The sequence below is a fragment of the Giraffa tippelskirchi genome, chromosome 3, assembly GCF_054371585.1.
Source record: "Giraffa tippelskirchi isolate mGirTip1 chromosome 3, T2T-mGirTip1v1.2.pri, whole genome shotgun sequence".
NCBI classification, from domain to species: domain Eukaryota; kingdom Metazoa; phylum Chordata; class Mammalia; order Artiodactyla; family Giraffidae; genus Giraffa; species Giraffa tippelskirchi.
In genome coordinates, this window is record NC_137277.1 from 141,724,757 (window position 1) to 141,730,992 (window position 6,236).

Here is a 6,236-nt window from a genome sequence, read left to right on the forward strand (position 1 = left end):
ATGACAAAAATAAAATTTGGGGCTTTTTTTACCCTCTATGTCTTTTAAATATGTTCAACTCTTTTGTACACTGCTTTTTCATGCATGGTATTTTTTGACTGGATCCTGGATGTCCAGTTGGACACTATATTACATTATGGAGTGTTTGGATATCATTTTCTGCCTTTGATAATTTCAAATATATTTTATGCTTTATTAGCATGGATCTAGGGCATACCAGTGCTAGTTTATATTTAATACTAAGGTATGCCCTTTTTAAGTTTCTAAGACTCAGGGGTTCATCAAGGTTTCCAAGGATCACTCAATGGTTTTATCAAGGTCTCTTAGTCTGGATGGAATTTAAACATCTCTGAGCCCTCTGTATGTTTCAAGAACTGTTCAATCTAGAGCTCCCTGACATTTGATCTTTACTCACTCATGTAATATCACTGAACACATATGCAAATCAATATAAAGACAAGACTGAGGGGAACACAGCAGGGTTTTGAAGTTCCTTTCCTTATTGTTATTTTATTTATTTGTTTCTGTGCAACTCCATTCTCTCTAGTACTTCACAACAAATATTTTAGCCACTTTGCTCTCTGTCTTCTTAATTCAATGAGAGCTCTATTCTCTGCTTGAGTTCCCATCTCTTTTCTATGATCCAAAATTTTTCTATGAACCAAAAGCCAGAATGATCACTAGAGTCATTTGATTTGTTTTCCTTCTCCCAGAGCAGTTCAGCACTGCTTAATACTCTAATGGCTAAAGGCAGTTATTTTGTAGACATTGACCAATGTTCTATATTTTTAAAGTAAGTTGCATAATTCTATGCCACTAGTTCCTTCATCACCAGAAGGCTTACTCATTTTATCTAAATTGTTTCAGTGGTAGTTTATTTATTAAATCCTAATGGAAAGCAGAAATCTAATCTTTTCCCCCTCCTTAGTTTAGTAGTGTTTAAGCTTCTAGTTTTTAACACTGTCTCTAATAAACAATATATAACTATAAATGTGTGTGCTTAGTTGCTCAGTCATGTCTGACTCTTTGCGACCCCATGGACTGTAGCCAGCCAGGCTTCTCTCTCCATGGGGATTCTCCAGGCAAGAATAGGGGAGAGGGTTGCCATGCCTTCCTCCAGGGGATTTTCCCAACGCAGGGATCAAACCCAGGACTCCCACATTGCAGGTGGATTCTTTACTGTCTGAACCACCATAGATGCCCATAACTATAAATAACAGCACTTAAAAATTTGTTATGGTGAACGTGTCAGTTGCTCAGTCATGTACAACTCTTTACGAGCCATGCATGAACTGTGGCCCACCAGGCTCCTCTGTCCATGCAATTTCAGAGAATGGAGTTGCACAGAAACAAACAAAGAATACTGGAGTGGGTTTCCATTTCCTACTTCAAGGGATCTTCCTCCAGGGACCTAACCTGGGTTTCGTCAATTTCAGGCAGATTCTTTGCCATTTGAGCCACCAGGGAAGCCCTGGAGTTACAATAAAACAAAACAAAACAAACAAACAAACAAAAAAACACCTGGTGTTATAGTAAAACCCATCAAAGCTGTTAGTTTCAGTTGACTAATATACCAACTGTGTAAATAAATTCATCAATAACTACCAATACACTCTTCCTGATTGTTTATAGTTATATAATTTTAAGTATTGCTTTTCCTTAGAAATAGAAACTGAAACATATGTCATAACCACATTGATCTACTTTGGCTCCTCTAGTATCCACAGTCTGAGAAATCTGTATTTAATGGCTTGCAAAGAATTTAGAAGTCTGACATTAAATATATGCACTGTACTGAGTTGCTCAGTCATGTCCTACTCTTTGTGACTCCATGGACTGTAGCCCACCAGGCTCCACTGTCCATGGGGTTTCTCCAGTCAAGAATACTGGAGTGGGTTGCCATGCCCTCCTTCAGGGGATCTTCCCAATGCAGAGATTGAATCCAGATCTCTCGCATTGCAGACAAATTCTTTACCATTTGAGCCACCAGGGAAGCCCAAAATATATATAATTGTATATAAATTATATTATATGACATATAAATTATACCATTTACAATAAACTTATAACAAATTATGTAATAGCATATATTTTAGTATATATTATATATATATACATGTAATTTCTAAAAGCTTGTTATCTGCTTACAACGGTGCCTTAGATTTAATATACAGACCAATAAATTGGGTAAAATTATTTTCTGGGTAGAACAATGATGTTTCAATACTAGTATTCAGCTTTATTTTCATCAATTATGGAGTGTATAAACTCATCCAAACTAGAAATTTCATAGCTTCACTCACAGAAACATTAGAGCAATGAAATGTAAAGTAAAATCATTGAGAAGAGAAACTCAGGAATAAAAAACAGAAGAAAATACTGCACAAGCTCCCTTTTTAAAACTAACTTCTCATATAGAGTGACTGTCTCTGTGGTTGAAATTGTGCTTACTTATATTCATACTGCTTATAAATGTGTCATAAAGATTTACCAAACTTAACTTTGGGATTGATATATGCAACTATATTAAAAACTTTTTTATGAAAACACTTTCAACATGAAATGAATTTTAATTGTGAGTGCCATAGCAAAGTTCTAAGTGGAAATGAAGTCTGCTCAAACACTTATAAATTATAATTTTCCAAAGCTTATTTTCAAAATATTCCAACATACTAAAAAATTAAAATGGCAAAAGAAGGAAGTATAAAAATAATTATTTTAACCTTCTCCTACGTCATGTTCTGTCTTCCCTTTTCAAATTATTTTCCAATAATCTCAACAAATACATATAGTATTTAACTTCTGTAGTGTAGCATGACTGTGTTCTCTGCTAGAAAACATACCAGAGATAATGCTAAAGTGTTGCCAATCTGGAAAAGAATATCATGGCAGAGTGTTGTTACCATTATCTGACTTTTTAGTGCCTAACCTTCCAAATGGTATTATGTGCTTCATTGTATTTCTCCTCATTGTTATTTAATTAAAATGCCCATTCTTGCCACAGTATATTTAAAATGATGAAAAGGAAGAACCTACAACCAAGAATAGTCTACCCAGCAAGACTCTTGTTCAGATTTGATGGAGAAATCAAAAGTTTCACAGACAAGCAAAAATTAAGAGAATTCAGCACCAGCAAAAGAGCTTTATAACAAACGCTAAAGGAATTTCTCTAGGCAGGAAACAAGAGAAGGAAAAGGTCTACAAAAAATAAATCTAAAATAATTAAGAAAATAGCAATAGAATCATACATATCATTAATAATTACCTTACATGTAAATGGATTAAATGCATCAACCAAAAGACACAAACTGGCTGGGTAGATGAAAAAATGTTCATCAATGCATTTCCACTTATCACATCACCCTGCTAACTCCCAAAATTATTGTTCTTGTTCAGTCATTCAGTTATGTCTGATCTTCGCAACCCCATAGACTGTAGTACGCCAGGCTTCCTTCCCTGTTCTTCACAACCTCCTGGAGCTTGCTCAAACTCATGTCCATTGAGTTGGTGATGCCATTCAACCATCTTGTCCTCTGTTGTTACTTTCTCCTGCTGCCTTCAATCTTTCCCAGCATCATGAGTCAGCTCTCCACATCAGGTGGTCAAAGTACTGGAGCCTCAGCCTCAGCATCACTCCCGCCAATGAATATTCAGGACAGATTTCCTTTAGGACTGATTGGTTTGATCTCATTGCTGTCCAAAGGACTCTCAAGAGTCTTCTCCAACACCGCAGTTCAAAAGCATCAATTCTTCAACACTCAGCTTTCTTTATGGTCCAACTCCACATCCGTACATGATTACTGGAAAAACCATAGCTTTGACTAGATGGACCTTTTTCAGCAAAGTAATGTCTCTACTTTTTAATATGCTGTCTATGTTTATCATAGCTTTTCTTCCAAGGAGCAAGTGTCCTTTAATTTCATGGCCACTGTCACCATCTGCAGTGATTTTGGAGCCCAAGAAAATAAAGTCTCTCACTGTTTCCACTGTTTCTCCATTTATTTGCCATGAAGTGATGGGATCAGGTTCCATGATCGTCATTTTTTGAATATTGAGTTTTAAGCCAGTTTTTTCACTCTCCTTTTTCATTTTCATCAGTTCAGTTCAGTTCAGTCGCTCAGTCATGTCCGACTCTTTGCGACCCCATGAATTGCAGCACACCAGGCCTCTCTGTCCATCACCAACTCCCGGAGTCTACCCAAACCCATGTCCATCGAGTCGGTGATGCCATCCAACCATCTCATCCTCTGTTGTCCCCTTCTCCTCCCGCCCCCAATCCTACCCAGCATTAGAGTCTTTTCCAATGAGTCAACCCTTCGCATGAGGTGGCCAAAGTATTGGAGTTTCAGCTTCAACATCAGACCTTCCAATGAACACCCAGGATTGATCTCTTTTAGGATGGATTGATTGGATCTCCTTGCAGTCCAAGGGACTCTCAAGAGTCTTCTCCAACACCACAGTTCAAAAGCATCAATTCTTCGGTGCTCAGCTTTCTTCACCGTCCAACTCTCACATCCATACATGACCACTGGAAAAACCATAGCCTTGACTAGACGTACTTTTGTTGGCAAAGTAATGTCTCTGCTTTTAAATATGCTATCTAGGTTGGCCATAACCTTCCTTCCAAGGAGTAAGCGTCTTTTAATTTCATGGCTGCAATCACCATCAGCAGTGATTTTGGAGCCCCAAAAAATAAAGTCTGACACTGTTTCCACCTCTTGATAGCAGAAATTATAAAGCATTTTCATCAAGAGACTCTTTATTTCCTTTTCACTTTCTGCCATTAGGGTAGTATCATCTGCCTATTTGAGGCTGTTGATATTTGTCCCAGAAATCTTGACTCCAGCTTCTATTTCATACAATCTGGCATTTTGCATACTGTACTCTGCATTAACATTAAAAAAGCAGGGTGACAATATATATCCTTGATGTACTCCTTTCCCTGTTTGGAACCAGCACATTGTTCTATGTCTGGTTCTAACTGTTGCTTCTTGACCTGCATACAGGTTTCTCAGGAGGCAGATAAGGTGGTCTGGTATTCCCACCTCTTTAAGAATTTTCCACAGTTTGTTGTGATCCACATAGTCATAGATTTTGTCGTAATCAGTGAAGCAGAATCAGATGGTTTTCTGGAACCCTCTTGCTTTCTCTATGATCCAGAAAATGTTGGAAAGTTGATCTCTTGTTCCTATGCCTTTTCTTAGTTGCCGCACATGGAATCTTTGTTGCAGCATGCAGGATCTTTTAGTTGTGGCATGTAAATTCTTAGCTGCAGCATGTGAGATCTAGTTCCCTGACCAGGGATGGAACCAGGGCCCTTTTCTTTGGAAGCATGGAGTCTTAGCCATTGGACCACCTCTTCTAAACCCAGCTTTTACATTTGGAAGTTCTCTGTTCATGTACAGTTGAAGCCTAGCTTGGAGGATTTTCAGCATTATTTTACTAGCATGTGAGATGAGTGCAATTGTGTGGTAGTTTGAACATTCTTTATCATTGCCCATATTTTGGATTAGAAGGAAAACTGACTTTTTCCAGTCCTTTGGCCACTGTTGAGTTTTCCAAATTTACCAGCATATTGAATGCAACACTTTAACAGCATTGCCTTTTAGGATTTGAAATAGCTCAGCTCGAATTTCATCACCTCCACTAGCTTTGTTAGTAGTACTGCTTCCTATGGTCCACTTGACTTTGCATTCCAGGATGTCTGGCTCTAGGTGAGTGACCACACCATCGTGGTTATCTGGGTCATTAAGACTTTTTTGCATAGCTCTTCTGTGTGTTCTTGCCACTTCTTCTTAATCTCTTCTGTTTCTGTTAGGTTCTTACCCTTTCTGTCCTTTATTGTGCACATCTTTTCATGAAATGTTCCCTGGGTATCTCCAATTTTCTTGAAGAGATATACAGTCTTTCACATTCTATTGATTTCCTCTATTTTTTTGCATTGATCACTGAGGAAGGCTTTCTTATCTCTCCTTGCTATTCTCTGCAACTCTGCAATCAGGTATATCTTACCCTTTCTTCTTTGCCTTTCACTTTTCTCCCTTCTCAGCTATTTGTAAGGCCTCCTTAGACAACCATTTTGCCTTCTTACATTTCCTTTTCATTAGGATGGTTTTGATCCACTGCCTCTTGTACAATGTTATGAACCTCTGTCCATAGTTCTTCAGGCACTCTGTCTACCAGATTTAATCCATTGAAATCTATTGGTCACCTCCACTATATAATCATAAGGAATT